The sequence below is a fragment of the Chanodichthys erythropterus genome, chromosome 10 (assembly GCF_024489055.1).
Source record: "Chanodichthys erythropterus isolate Z2021 chromosome 10, ASM2448905v1, whole genome shotgun sequence".
NCBI classification, from domain to species: Eukaryota; Metazoa; Chordata; class Actinopteri; order Cypriniformes; family Xenocyprididae; genus Chanodichthys; species Chanodichthys erythropterus.
Genome location: NC_090230.1, coordinates 48351040 through 48368032, shown reverse-complemented (window position 1 = coordinate 48368032; position 16993 = coordinate 48351040). Strand labels below are relative to the sequence as shown.

Below are 16993 nucleotides of genomic sequence, written 5' to 3'. Positions count from 1 at the left end.
GGTTTCTGATGGTTGTGTGCTAAGCTGTATAATAACTGTTCCTTCATAGTTCAAATTCAAGGTATAAACACTTGCATTTGTTGTGGCTACTCAAATGGCTCTAGTTGACCTGCCATTTAAAATGAATTTGAGAGGCCTGATGTAAAATTAAATATAAAAAAGGTTAAAGCCCAGAAATAAGATTTTTAAAGAATTTCTTCTATAAAAAAAATTTGAATGGACAAACATTTTAGGGAATATTTGCTAATTACCCAAGTGCAATAACAACACGCATCAGCCGCAGGGGTTCTGTCCCGTCAAATTTACCTCGTAGTTGCTCCACCAATAGATGAATCCATCGATAAAACACAGAATATGTGTGTGTGTTACTGTTTGTTCCCTAAGGAAATCACTTTTAATTAACCTATGTTGGCAGTTGTTAATTTCTGCAATATGCCCATAATGAGAAAGAGAAAGACAGAGCGTCGGGTGCTGCGGTTTTGCACACGCTTGTGATTATGTGGATCTTAATTGGCTGTAATGGGCCTGTGAGACTCAAGGGCATTTAAGAGCAGCTAGACACATCAGCCCGACCAATGGTAAAACATGCACGCAGTGTGTGTTTCACCATGTATGGTGTCTGTGCTGTTATAAATCACGGATGTAAGCTATTTATGTGTTTTAATATGGGATAAAAGCACAGCTTATTAGTGTAGGTTTTTGTGGTTTCGTCCTGGTGTGTGTGGCTGCGAGTGATGCTTTTAGCTGGTGCTTGTTTCCCCTGTGATCTGCACTGTTTGAAGCTGAGATCTTCTCCCTGCTGAGTGTGTATCAGAGTGTATCAAACGCTCCGAGCTCTTTTGTCAAAACTTTGATCACTGGGCGCTAACCGAGTTCCCAGGGGAGCACTTTACCCTAAAAAAGCATTCAAAAAACCCAATGCATTAGAATCCCTCTCCAAAACCTCCCCTTTACCATCCTGTTCTGCCAAGCACATAATCACATAGTCGATAATTCACACTAGTTGCATTGCTGACCATGTTAACGGTATAAAATTAAAATTTGTATTACTGTGGACTTACATGTACAGCTTTCAGCTTTCTTACATGTACAGATTTCAGCTCTGGAGCATCAGTGTGTGTGTGTGTATGTATGTGTGTGTGTTTGTGTCACACTGGATTAGAGTTGTGGTGAGGGCTTGTTAATTATTGAAAAGGTCTTGTTGGTTTATTTATCAAGGTTAAGCTGAAATATTAGAGATGAACCCTACTCCGACCCTATCCGGTGTGTGTACACAAATACATAACCTCCCAGTGTGAGCGAGTGCGATACAGCAAAATGACTTCTAATCAATAAAACTACATGGTTTGTAAGTGAGCGACGTCATTTAGATTTAGATTTTAGAGGGGTTTTTTAACCAAAGATTCAGTAAATAAATTTTTTTTAACATTTAAAATTTTACATTGAGATTTAACATGATTTTGATTTGAGATTCCAATTTAAACTTTGCATTTAAATTAGATTTTTAAGATTTAGATTACATTTAGATTTGAACTTGAATTTAAAGGTGCCATCGAATTGAAACTTGAATTTACCTTGGCATAGTTAAATAACGAGTTCAGTACATGGAAATGACATACAGTGAGTCTCAAACTCCATTGTTTCCTCCTTCTTATATAAATCTCATTTGTTTAAAAGACCTCAGAAGAACAGGTGAATCTCAACATAACACCGACTGTTACGTAACAGTTGGGGTGTATGCCCCCAATATTTGCATATGCCAGCCCATGATTGAGGCATTACACAAGGGCAGCCAGTATTAATGTCTGGATGTGCACAGCTGAATCATCAGACTAGGTAAGCAAGCAAGAACAACAGCGAAAAATGGCAGATGGAGCAATAATAACTGACATGATCCATGATAACATGATATTTTTAGTGATATTTGTAAATTATCTTTCTAAATGTTTCGTTAGCATGTTGCTAATGTACTGTTAAATGTGGTTAAAGTTACCATTGTTTCTTACTGTATTCACTGAGACAAGAGCTGTATTTTTAAACACTTGCAGTCTGTATAATGAATAAACACAACTTCATTCTTTATAAATCTCTCCAACAGTGTGTAATGTTAGCTTTAGCCACGGAGTACTATCAAACTCATTCAGAATCAAATGTAAACATCCAAATAAATACCATACTTGTGCGATTAGACATGCTGCATGACAAACCCTTTGTAAAGATCCATTTTGAGGGTTATATTAACTGTGTGAACTTTGTTTATGCTGTTAATGTGTGAGCATTTAAAGGGGCCGCAGCCTAAATCAGCTCATATTTAATGATGCCCCAAAATAAGCAGTTAAAAAAAATTAATAAAAAAAATATATGGGGTATTTTGAGCTGAAACTTCATAGACACATTCAGGAGACACCTTAGACTTATATAACATCTTTTAAAAAGACGTTCTACGGCACCTTTAATATTTAACATTTAGATTTAACACTTTTTTTTTTTTTTTTTTTTTTTTGACCGATTTTGATTTTAAGGGTCATATTTTAAAATTGCATTTAGTTTTATGGTTTAGATTTCTTTTTAAGACTTTGATTTCATTTAGATTTGTACTTATTTTAAGATTTTGATTTAATATGTTAAAGATTTAACACTTAAGATACTGATTTAAGATTTGGATTTAAAATTTGCATTTGAGAGACTGTCTAAAGTCTTTTTTTTGTGATTTCTTTTTTTCCACTTGAATGTATTTTATTAATATTTAATAATAATTTTTGATAATAAAATTATAATTTATAGTGATATAATAATTTCACAATTTTTACTATTGACAATTATTTTTATTTATTTTTTTGTTAAAGTTTAACAAGAAATTCAGTCTTTCTACTTCAAAATTTCAGGCATAATTTCTTTGTAATTATTTGTGAAATCAACTTGCAATTTCTGAGTGGAAATTGTATCTACACGAAAGTGGTAAAATTTGACGGTGACCCAGTTTTATTTCATATTTAGAACCCCGTACTTGCTTGCAGTGTAGAAACATGAGAAGTTTTTCCAGCTCGACCACACACTTTATCACATGCCATTTCATTTATGTATTTTTAGCTGTAACGTTTAGCATACCTTGCTGCACAGTTTGAAGCCATGTCAAAATTAAAACCGTACTATTTAATTTCACACAGATGCCGCACTTTTCTCTAAATTCCAAAGTTCAGCGTTTGTGGATGTGTTTGTGTGCTTGTTTGTGTGTGTCTGCCATGCTGAGCCAGAGAGTTTTCCATCTGATGGCTATGAGTAGTGACAGGTCCCTCCCAAACTAGGTCAGCAATCAGAGCCCCACACCACACTATGGTTGGTGTGTAAACGTGCGTGTGTGTGTGTGTGTGTGTGTGTGTGTGTTTGTACCATGTGTCACCACGTAAAGTCTGTGTTTATCCCTATGAATATATCCGTTTGAATTTCCAGCTCTATTTCGATTACTGCATGTGTCGGTTTGATCTGAATGATCTGTGTGTGTGTGTGTGTGTGTGTGTGTGTGTGTGTGTGTGTGTGTGTGTGTGTGTGTGTGTGTGTGTGTGTGTGTGTGTGTGTGTGTGTGTGTGTGTGTGTGTGTGTGTGTGTGTGTGTGTGTGTGTGTGTGTGTGTGTGTGTGTGTGTGTGTGTGTGTGTGTGTGTGTGTGTGTGCTTATATTCTCCTGATAAATATCATGCTGTAGGTCTCAGGTTAATGGGATATAGACGGTTTAACACAGTGATTCATTAACCTCCTGGCATCTGCAGCTGCGCTTAAAGTCATTAAGCACACAGAAACACACACATATACATAAAACACACAAACATACACACACCAGGCCTTGTGTAAATGTAGAACCATTCAAAGCGAGTCTTACTAACATATGATCCTCATAAATGCATTACGAACACTGTGGCTGGTGTTTATTTCATCACATGAAGATTTAATTTGATTGTACATTACTAAACTTTCTGCACAGCTAACTATAATGCTCACAGTGACATCAGACATAACCCAGCACACACACACACATGCAGCAGCAGCAGGGGTGAATAAAGGCTCTTTTGATGGATGGACGTGTGAGCAGAGGGAGGGAGATTACGGTGTGAGGGATTGTGGGAATTCTCCTCACCAGCTGTTCACTAGAGACAGGGTGAAGGAAGATGAAGGGATAGAGTGATGGATGGAGAGAATGGTGTGAGGGAAAGAGAATAGAGAATTCAGATAGTTATGTAGGTGAAGGCTCTGAGGAGTAGAAATGGAAATATTATTGAACATAAACACACACACACACACACACACACACATTGGCTACACTCTGCAGCATGCAGTTGTCAGTCCTGTTTAAAAAGAAGTTATACTATCGTTCTAAAGTTTGAGGTCAGTAAGATTTTTTTTTTTTTTTAATGTTTTTGAAAAAAAGTCTCATGGTCACCAAGGCTGCATTTATTTGATTAAAAATACACTAAAAACAGTAATATTAAGAAATATTATTATATCTTATAGAAATAAAATTTACTTCTGTAAGATGTTTAATTTATTCCTGTGATGGCAAAGCTGAATTTTCAGCATAATTTCTCCAGTCTTCTAAAATCATTCTAATATGTGATTTGGTGCTCAAGAAACATTTCGTATTATTATCAATGTTAAAACAGTTATGCTGCTTCATATTTTATGGAAACAGTGATACAGTTATTAAGGATTCTTTGAATAGAAAGTTCAAAAGAACAGCATTTATTTAAAACCGAAATCTTTTATAAACATTCATACTATAAACATTCACACTCTTGACAAATTAGTGAAAACAAGATTCTGTAACCAAATGGTTACAGAAAAAATGTGGTATACAAGTCACCAACTTTGATGTTTACTTCAGTCACTAAGGTTACAGGTGATTTATGGTTATCATTAGAAATGGGAACAGAAAATATTGACTTTGGTTAATTGTTCATACGGGCAGTATTTGTTCCACTCCTGTAAGATGTTGTGTGAATAGATTAATTTAGAGTCACACCTGTTAATACAGTAAATACAGATATCAGTACAAAACACTGTTTTCTAGTAAAAATATAAACATTTACTAGGGCTGCCCCCTAATAGTTGACCAAACATTAGTTGATGAGAAGATTAGTCAATTTAATTAGTTGGATAGTTGCAGAAAAAAACTCCACGAGAAGTGGCAAAGTCATGTGATGGACAGATAGTAAGATGACTGGTCTATTTGATAATTACAGTATGTCAGGCAGGAATCCTATCATTCATCGACCTAACTATAGCTTATCATTTGAAACATGTAAGTAGTAGCCTAACTTTGCTACTTTACATGGCTGCTCGCTCTATGTCCCCTATTATTGGCGCATATCCAAGTGTTCATGCAGACTAACCCGGAGGCGCCGGCGCAATCACTTGAATTTTTTCCTGATAACAGTGGAAAGAACTTAAAATACTAAAGTTCATCATTTTTGATCATACAGATAAGAGTAAGACAAAATTCAAAACTGTAAACTCTACTTTCATCTGTGTCAACTCACATTAACAACGTTTGTGCTGTTGGAAAATAAAAAACAAACACGGTTCAATGCTTTCTGCTGTCTCTGTCTCCGTGTTCTGGAGTGCAACACAAAAATGAACCGAAACTCAGTGTATACTTTCCTCACAGACATGAGAAATATGTCTAAAGAAATATTGAATTGTCTACTACTTATAAATGAACCAATTCAAGTCAAAAACAAATATTCACTGTACTGTATATAAAATATGCATTTCTCTCTACAGGCGCATCCACTACACTGCAGAGATGACGAGTCAGCATTGTCAAATGTCTTTGCAGCCGACACTGACTCAGAAATCACTGGTGTATTAATAAATTATTAAAATGTTGACAGTGCTTAATTTATATTTTATATTATGGTTTGGCATTTTGCCTTAATGTAGAACAATGTTAGCAATGTTACACGCATAATATTCTTTCTCACCCCTGAAACTCAGGGCCCCAGCCCCCAGTATATATTTAAGTAATTAAATTAATATCATAAAATATCATAAATCTTTAGTCTGGGGCAGCTCTAAAATTTACAAAGTTAAAATAAGATAAATTTACTTTAAAAGCAACAGTGAATAAGATATTAAGAAAATGTACTGCACTGGAAGATGATTTAAACATGTTTATAGCTACGTTCCACACAGCTTTTTCACCTCCTACTTAAAAATAATGACTGGAACAGCCCTCGAGAAGCATCATTTCCAGACTTTGAATCGCCCTGCTTTCTATGGAGGACCAAACCTGCAGATATTAAAAATGAATAAATAAATGAAAGAATAAATAAATATATAAATAGATCATACGAAAATAAATAAATGACTTGATAAAAATAAATGATTCATTTTTAACAAAAAAATCATTTCCCCCCCCCCCCCTTAATTTATTTTGTTTTATACATTTTTACATTTTTCATGTATTTTTATATTTATATATTATTTTTACATTTATTTTTACATTTATTTATGTATATATGTATTCATTTATTTTTAGATATATTTACTCCCACGTATTTATTTTTAGATTTATTTATTGATTCATTTATTTTTACTTTTCCGTGTGTAACATGGAAATGAGGAAGGCGGTCCTTCTGTAGCTTCAGTGCATCATTGGTTAAGAGCTCACGCCCAGACTCATCAGGCCAGTTAAATGATAGAGATCGGAGTTTTCAAAGAAAATGGCACCAGCTGGAGAGTTGCAAGTTATTTTTCACCTAATGTTATTCGATTTGTGCCGAAATATTTTAACTATATTCCAGAAATAAAAACATGAAGCTAAAGCTACTTATGTGATCCCCAGCATCAAAATCATCATCGAGTCTGGAACCGTCGACTTCAGACGCTAGAGTGATGACGCCTAGGTTAGAAGATTGTTGATAGCTAGCTATAACTTTAGCAAAATGAGAAATAACATTAATGCCGTTAATATTTTAAATTTGGAGCACGGAGAAAACTTCATACGACGATCAGATGGTCTCATATCGACATTGTTAACATGCGTAGATATATGAAGAAGAGCCAGAGGAAACCATGGGACTGTCAGAAGTTGGAGCAGCATGTAGAGGGTGTAGTTGAAAATGACTGGAATTATTTTAAATTCAGCTTTGTAAAAAAAAAGTGATAACTTTGTGATTTTAGAAAATTTATCACTTAATATAAGTTTCATAAAATCAGTTGTAAGAGTTGTTTGTTGTTATCAGGAAGCTAGAGAACTTTTACTGACCTTCATGCAATATTTCACCATTTAATTCTCATATGCAATAAACCAAGATGGAATTAATTTGCAAATTTGACATGACTTACTCTGTTTAAATCAGAAGACTTCATTCCTTTAAGTTTTAAGGGGAATCTACAGAGCTTACATTATATGGTTTTATAAGAAATTACTGACTGCTAACATCTGGCCACATTGTAAAGATTAAAAAAAGATAACATCTGATCATATTGCAAAGGTTTATAGAAATAACTACATACACTATTTACACTGATTAGTTAAATCAAAACCACAGCACAGATGTGGACCGCACCTACAAATCAAAACTTATTCATCCTCTACATCAGAAATCATGTTGCTTAGAAGGTTACACAGGATCAATTCTCTACATTTTATCAATTTTAGAGGTGAGGATAATTGGAACTGTTGTAAGAAAGGATTTTTAAGTTTTTCAGTCATATGACCACTTGGCGACGCGTATAGTGTCGGTGGTGTCTTCTTCAGAGAGTCTCTCTTGGTGAATGCTGGAATGACGAGTTTCACCTTCCTTTCATAGAGGAGATCAGCCTCTGTCTGCCGTTACTTCATCACCTGGACGAAGGGATTCCAGGAACCCTGAATTTGCAGTTATGAATTTACCACAACAACAGGTTTTGAAACACCAAACCTTTCAGCAAGATCACCCTGCAATAAATTAAGACACAGCTTCATCAGTCATCAGGAGCTGATCCCAACTGTGTAGCTGGGAGCTGTTGGTGTATGTGTTGGTAAGATGTTCGGCGACTGAATGAAACGCATCCGATGTCAACCCTGTGTGCTGACAAAGATGATGGTTTCTCAGAGTTGTGTACAATGGCGCTGGCTCAACGCATTGTGTTCTCATCTCAGATGTAGGTGGCTTCAGACTGAGATGTGATTTTGAAGTGTAGTTGTGGTCAGAGACAGATGGATCCTCCTGTTGTGTTTCTGCATCACAGTTCAGGGCATGTGGATGTGATCATCTTCACAGTTGATCACTGACGCTCATCGATGCATCTGTGGAAGAATATACAACCATAAAAATGTTTACATTAGTAATAGTACATCATGAGAATATATGATGGCACTCATACTTGAACAGAAAAGTGTGAGAGACGCATTAAAAATGAGTTTATACACAATCTCTAACTCTAGTGTTAATACTTAAGTCAATATCAATATGAGAGATGTAGCTAGATTGCCTGCTATCATATGCAATCTCTGTAACTTACAGGAATAATGTAAGCTACTGTAAGACTAATGTACTATAATACTACAGTAAATAAGTACCATTGTACTATCGTAAATATTAAATATATTGGTGGCAATGGTAATAGTGCAAGATTCCTTGTGTTTTGTGAATAATACTGATTTCAAATTCATAGAAGGGACTTCACAAATCTAGCATTAGGTTAACAAGCACATGGCTAGCTAAGTTAGCTTACCTGAATCTGACAACCTGTTCAGCAGCCGCCGTGACTTCTTTACTGGAGCATCATAGCCGACACATTTCTCGGGTAAGGGTGTTCGTCAGTCAGCTTCCCGTCCATGAAATGCTACGAAAACACATACGGGCGCTTGGGTGGGCACTTCAAGTTTAGCGCCTTCAGCCAGTGCCTCAGGTGCTCTCGTCTTAAGGTGGAGGGTGTAAATCATAAAGTGCAGCGCAACACTCCGACCGCTTAATCTAATATACCGTTACAGCTATTGGATTACCAGGATAACGGCTAGCGACTAGCATTAGTTCCCTCTCAGCCAGAAGTAAGATAACTAAACGAACGCAATGGTGTAACCCTTGTTGTCGCGAACATAAAGTGATACACCCGCAAGAGCTGTCACTACAAAGCCAGAGTAATCGAGCGAGAGCTTCAATCAATGATGAACCAATGGTAAGCAAGCCCTATGAGCAAGACCAACCCACCTAATTATCATACAAGACAAAGAAATGTAAAAATAAATACGAAAATAAATTTAAAAAGTTGAAATAAATAAATGTTACAATAAATAAATCTGGAAAAAATATATATTGGAATAAATAAATATAAAAATAAATGAATGCATAAAATAAGTAAATATAAAATAAATGGAAAAATAAATAAAATAATAAATAAATATAATTAGAAATAATTAAATCATAAATGCAGAAAAATAATAAATTAAGGGGGAAAGTGAATTTTATTAAAAGTTAATCATATTTATTGGTTTATTCATTTATTTATTTTCCTATTATCACATTTATTTACCTATTTATCTATTAATTTATATATTTATTTATTCTTTCATTTATTTATTCATTTATTCATTTTTAATATCTGCAGGTTTAGTCCTCCATAGCTTTCATGCAATGTATTATGCAAATACTGGTTAGTCTTTAGGATATTTTGTTGTGGTCTTAACACAAGGTGAAATTGAATGACTTTGTTAGCGTTAGCATTAGCATTTTTATCTTATCCGGACTGCTGCTTGATGTAGGTTCTGTTGTGTTGGGTTGAGACTCTGGTTTGCAAGGTCCTGTGTGTGTGTTGTCAGTTTCTATTACCACATCCCATCTGCTCCATCCCTCCCAGACCATTGACACACTTCTGAGAGGTGCTATTAGTCAACCTATTAAGATAATTACCTCAGAGGAAACGAGACAGAGAAAGAGACGGCCTTCCTCCAACATACAGCGCATTTGTATATGTATTCGTGGATCCAATCCATTTAAATGTTCTCCTTTATTGGAATTAAAGTTATATGGATGATGATAGACAGTGGCCAGTGCTCCAAAAACCATCATAAATGTAGTACATATGATTTATGCACAATGTTCAGAGTCTTCCAAAGCCATATAATGGATATTAAGGTTTAAGAAGACTTTCCATATAGTGCACAAGTTGGACCACTAATATATTATCCAAATTCACATCTTACTGAATAACAAATAGTACAAAACCATGTCTTGGTGTTTGGATATCCCAGTAGGCATTTTTCGTTCAGTTATCAAGAAGTACAAGCTATATCAAACCATCAAGACACTGAGTAGAAAGTTTGTTCTTCGAAACTCTGAAGAACGAGACTTGCGAGAGGCCAACAGTCGCTTTGAGATCAGTAGCTGAGAATAAAATATAAGGTCAGTCATATCAAGAGCTCTGGCCTACATGGGGTGGTGATACAAAAGAAGCCATTACTTTGAAAGAACCATGTGGGGGGGAAAGCATAATGCAGACCTAGAACAGATTGTGTGGTCAGATGTGACCAAGGTAGAGCTTTTGAACAGAATTCAAAGGTGCATATCTCATGCTGCCTACACCTTAAAACACCATACCTGCAGTGAAGTATGCTTGTGTAGCATCATGCTGTGGGCCATTTTTGACCAGCAGGGATTGGGCATCTTGTTAAAATGGAGTGAAGACCGCATTGTGCCAAAATACAGGAAAACACTGCAGGTGAACCTGAGTCAGTGCTGAAAATCTGAAGCTTCGAGATGGTGGCTTTATGTAATCTTGATAGGGGAAGATGGAGTATGTATGCAAATAAAGATATCTCCATTGTTTCTTTTTAAGACTTTTTGTATTATACAACAATGTGACATTAAATTAACTAGGTTTGCATTTCCAGAAGGAAATAACAGTGCTTGCAAGGCATACATTTAATTCCACATCAGAGCTGCTTTGGCATTGTGGCATTCAGAATGTTTTTTGTGCACAAGGAATCAATAAAATGCATGTATTGCAGAGTGTTAAGGCATCTATAGATGCAACAAAGAAGACCAATAGCAGTTCATTATGTAAAAACTTCAGTGAAGTCTGGGCTTGCATAAATACTTGTTTTTATTATTTGACTAGTCTCTCAGAAAAGTAGTCAACTGGTTGGCAGGTCATTGTTTACCTGATGTAAATGACTCTTTATTTCTCACAATGTGACTTTATCTCACAATTGCAACTTTATATATCCGTATTGTGACTTTTTTTTCCCCCTCACATTTGCATCTTTTATTTCTTCTAATTGAATTTTATATCAATATGACTTCATATCACTCTTATTGTGACTTTACTTGTCACAGTTGTAACTGTTTTTTTTTATTTTTTATAATTGTTTTTTCTGGTATATGCGAGTGTGTATCTTAAAATTGAGTTTTTGGACTTTCTTACTATTTTTCTTTATTTTACTCTGAAAATATCCTAGTATGGTGGCCAGTGTCTGCCTCAGTGATATACTAGCCGAACTACTCAACTAGTAGGTGCAATCCTTCTGCAAATGATGTAAATTATGTACTCTACCATTCAAAAGTTTTGGTTTGGTAAGAATTTTAAATGTTATGTTTGTTCACCAAGGCTCCATTTATTTTATTTTTTTAATTAAACAGTAATATTAGCCAATATGATTACCATGTAAAATAGCTGTTTTATATTTGAATGTATTATTTTTTTTTCCTGTGATGCAAAGCTGAATTTTCAGCAGCCATTACTTAAACGCATATCATATTAGATTACAGCTGGATAGTGTATATTACTGCCATATGGAATTTTACATAACAAAGGCTTCCTAAATTGTAACACTGAAACAAGCTTTTTTGTAAAGCTGCTTTGAAACCATATATACTGTGAAAAGCACTATACAAATAAACTTGAATTGAATTACTTAGGTCTTCAATGTCACATGATCCTTCAAAAGTCATTTTAATATGCTGATTTGATGCTAAAGAAACATTTCTTAATATCATTGTTTAAAACCGTTGTGCTACTTCATATTAATCATACATTAATAAATGATGATGATTTTAATAAAAAAAATACATAAATAAATAAAATTAAAAAGTTGGAATGGAGTTTGTATGTTAAGTAGATTTAAGCTGAATTGATCTCAGATGTTTTTGGGGAAGCACTGTAATTAATTCACAGCTGAAGTGCTTAATGTTCTGATTGTACATAGACACGCTCACACCTTTCTAAAGACAGTAGAGTATGAGAACTGTCACAGGTTTTATTGTACACATGGAAAAGTTTCAAGGTTTGTCTTTGAAATGCCTCATATTACACATATTTTTTTAGGCATTCAACTCAATTTGTGCAGTATGAAATAATAAATTATCACCATAATTACTTTGTTCCCAAAGAGATTAGAGGTTTTCCTCATGTTTGTGATGTTTAAAATAATTTCCACACATCAGCCAGATCTAGAGGAAAGTTCAACCTTGAAAAAAGGTTTTTGCCAATAGGGATGGTGCTCTCATTAATTATGAATACACTTTCATAACCATGTTTTCTGACAGTTGCCGATGAATTAGGACTGCTGCTGTCTAAAATATGCATATTTCATGACATTAATGTATAGCACTTTAGTCCGCATCAAGCTGTGAGTAGATCCATGGAGATCTGCGATGTCTACTGCGGTACCTCATCAGCACAGAGTTCATAGAGTTTCTCTCTCTCCTTCTCCCATCTCTCTCCTCTTTAACTGTTCCCCTGCGTCCCCACCTCCACGCTGCTGGCTGCGGGCTGACTCAGATGTCAGAGCGCGTTATTTCAGCAGGCTGATTCTCAATAATGTGTCTTTATCTGGGCTCTTTGTGGCGCAGGGTTTTGGTGGTGAGGCCGCATTGGGATTTGGATGAGGGAGGAGGCATCGCCGAGCAATAACGAGTTCTCGTTTTGTTAATGCCTTTCCACACCTCTTCAAACATGCATCATATACTCACCTTCAACATGAGGACAGATATTTCACACTGCTGAATGTGCAGTTTGGATTCGCTGTGTGGTTTTGTTTGAAATTGTGAGGGTATGTGTGTGTGTAAATGCTCTATTTATGTTAGGCAGGTGGTGTGTGTGGGTTTCTGCTGTTGTCGTCTGATTGACAGGTACTCACTCTTTAAAAGCTGTTAAAAGTGCGACAGTAGGTCTTACTCTCCTCGTCCTCGTCTCTCCATCTCCTCCAAACATTACTGACATGAACATGACCTAGAGAAAAACCTTTACAATCTCACTCGTTTCGCTCAGATTGTCCCTCTGAGTCATTCCTGCTCGCGCTCCACTTCTCCCTACCTGGGTGAATCTTATGAAACTTGTCAAGAACATGTCCAGGTTATGTCAGGCCACACCAAAATAAAACAGAAAACTATAAGTGATATATTTTGCAGAAAAATGCTACATTTTAGACTAGTAAGATATTTTGCATTGTGGGGGAAAAAATGAAAAGGTGTAATCTATCAGTAAATACTTCAAAATGTAAGCAATATAATTTTTCTTGTTACAATGAGAATCTGAGAACAAGAATCTTTTATTTATTTATTTATTTATTTATTATCAATTATCTATTTACTAATTATTATTTTGTGTGTGTGTGTGTAACAAAACTTTGCTTAATTATCAAATAATGTCACACACACAAAAAAGAAAGAAAAATAGACTTTTTTTAAGAAATAAATGTAGTTTCTTATTTTTATTTTGGAGTGAATGAAATTTGCTCAGGAGATTTTTGCAACACATTTAGTGAGAATCACCCAAGAAAGTAATTACATTTTTTTTCTATTGATTTCTTTATTATTGTTTTTATTTATTTATTTATTTATTTATTTATTTGTTATTGAATATATATTAATATTAGCGTTAATTAATATTAACATACAAGGGATGTATGTTTTATTGCAGATGGCTCAAATCTGTGTTATTGTAATGACACCTTAATCAGAATAATCCTTTTAAAAAAAACATAAAACATCTGGATGTTTTATGATCAGTGTTGGGGGGAAAAAGTTACTTTTAAAAGTAATGCATTAGTCCTGAAAAAAGTAACTAACTGCATTACTTAGTTATTTTTTATGGAAAGTAATGCATTACTTTTATCTCACCCGGGCTGGGCTTGCTTGTTTTTTTTGTTGTTGTTTTTTAAAACAACAAAAAAGTTCTAATTTTTGTCAAATGTAAAAGCCCTTTTACACCAAAAGTGAAATGAATAAGCTTCAGACTGATCACAAATGTGATGTTTATCACAAAGTAATTTTTGCTTATAACTATGGTTGAATTGTATCATCGAAGGTCAGCAGCAGTTAATAAAGTGAGATTAAATACATAAAGTGTCTATTTGTTTAATTTAAGATTATTTAATTATTGCAGGTTTGTGCAATATTCTAAGATTGCATTTCACTGTTTTTATTCATTTTGAGCTGTCAGTCAATACATGTGAAAACAAAGTAACTTGCATTACTTTTTTGAAAAAGTAAATCGGATATTTTGTTGTAAATTTAAAAGTAATGCGTTACTTTACTAGTTACTTGAAAAAAAGTAATCTGATTACATAACTCAAGTTACTTAAAATGCGTTACCCCCAACACTGATTATGGTGATGAGAACTTGGGAATCTTAATATTCCTAAAAACAGACTTCAATTTCTTTATTCAAAATGTAATTTCTTTTTTCTCCCTTTTTTCTATTTATTATTAGGGTGAAATATGACCAGGACATGTTTCACCCACCTGTCTCTCTCTTCTTTTCCTTTTATATTAAACTCTCTTAAATTAGACTGTGGCCTCTCACCTTTCTCATCCCCTGTCCTTCACTCCCCCATGCTGTTCTATCTTTTACTCATCTCATCTCATGCCCTTTCTCTCTTATTATCCGTGCCCGATTTAGATCATTAATTCTTAATGTTGCCCTCATGAAAATGTCCATTAAAAGCAGCCCCGAAAGTACAAAACACAAGGATTCACTTGAATATTTGACTAGTTCCTGTAATTATTTAACCATGCTTACAAGACCCTTTTCAGAACCTCTGCCACATAAGTGACTTTTGTCTGAGCTGCAGGGAGCAGGAGGCCTGGACAGCTCAGTTAACTAGGAAGGAGTAATGTCTTGTTTCATTAGTTGTGGCTGGACTTATTACTCTGGCTGTGAATTTATGACCTTGTTAAAGTAATAGTTTGGTATGTTGTTGTTCGTAGAAGTGTCTGAGTTATGCCTATGTCGCCATTCAGTTCTGTGCACTGCAGGGGTCACATCTTTGTGCGCTGTCTGGACGTGTCTCCACTGAGCTGCTGGACGGGTCAGTCATTAAAACAGGAAAACCCAGAGTGTGTGTGTATGCCTATGTGGGAGAGGATGTCAGACAGGATTAGCGGTTAATACCTGTCAATTGCTCACCAAAGATGACATTTAAGATTACGGCTGTAGGATTTCAGCCTTGTTTCCATAGGGATTGGTCCTCCTGTCACTCACTCTGTGTCAGGCAGTCACATGCTGCCTTCGAGACAAGGCAGAATGATTTTATTTACGAGATAGATGTTGTCACAATGTTGTTATTACCATTGGAGATACTTGGGATTTTCTTTGAGCTTTGCCTTTCAGAATTGGAGGTAATAATTAAAGAATCACAGAAGAAGAAACTTGGTATTGATCAGAAATAAACAGCCCATGAAACTGCTTGACAAGTGCAGTTTGTTTGTTTTGGTTTTTTGACATTTCCGATTCAAAACGGAAGTTGGGGTGGAACATATTTAAGAAATATCCAATATCATATTTGCTAGTCTGTGGTATTAGGAGAAGGATAGCTCTTTTTCTACGGGGCATGTGATTGGACAAAAAATATTGGATACTCCCCTCAGTGCACAATGAGTCAATTATTTAGCCCATTTTCTTGGAAGAGGAAATGCATAGATATGCATAGGAAATGCATATAATAATCATAATAAAACAAATCACACATCTAATGCATGTCCTTTACTAAGCCCAATTCATGTTTTATTCTAGCCAAAAATATGAATCATTATAATTCTGACTTCTGAATTCATAAGTATGAACAGCCATTCAATGACATAGTATAAAGAGAGTGTGTGACCAATCAGCAAAGCGCTCACTTAAAGGGATAGTTCATTCAAAATGAAAATTGTCCTCATTTATTCACCCTCATGTTGTTTCAAACCTGTTTTACTTTATTTCTTCTGCAGAATACAAAAGTGTGGAAATTTTTTTTTTCTTCTTCATACAATGAAATTCAATAGGGTTATTTTTTACTTTAGACTTTCATTGTATGGGCAAAAGTAATTCTTTTATACATAGGAATATCTTCTTTTGTGTTCCAGAGAGGAAAGAAAGGTTTGGAACAACGTGAGGGTGAGAAAATGATGACAGAATCTCCATTTTGTGTGTACCATCTCTTGAAGCCATTCATCCAATCACTACACAGCTCAGTGAAGCAGCAGAACAACTGTTCCTCATAAACACGCTCACTTAGTGCATCACATCTGTGTAGCAGCAGATGAAAGAAACTTGTTTAACCACAATCCACTGCATGACAAGACTTTATGTGTTACAGATCACAGCAGCAGGCCCAAAAACCAGACCATCTGAACTCTATTGAAAGTTCATCGCATTCCCACAGTCAAAAGGTGGTGTTTTAGGTCCAGTAAGGTTTTGACCTCTGGAAAAGTGTGCAAGTTCCCATCTTCCTGCTTCAGGACACACTAAAGAAAGCTGTTTGACGAACAAGCAGCAAGCGGTAATTTATGTAGTGTCCACTTACCTGCCTTGTAACTTACCAGCAAATAAGTTAGTACTACTGACAAATATTACATCACCTAATTAATATCTTAATCCAAGCTGATAAGGTTCATAATGAGATTCTCGTACTTTTCTTACATTCCATCAAGGTTACGACATTCCATTATAGTCCGGTACAGGCTTCGGAACCGCATCTACTTGCAGCAGATCTTTGTTTGTGTGTGCAACGGAGAAATTCCTGCTGCTGTTTTG

The 16993-nt window shown here is 35.3% G+C and overlaps 1 protein-coding gene across 1 annotated transcript in view; it reads left to right on the top strand.

The window, feature by feature from the left end:
• Positions 1-16993, top strand: part of efnb3a (ephrin-B3a) — a 45402-nt gene that overhangs the window by 13570 nt on the left and 14839 nt on the right. The gene's annotated exons all lie outside the window — the stretch shown is intronic.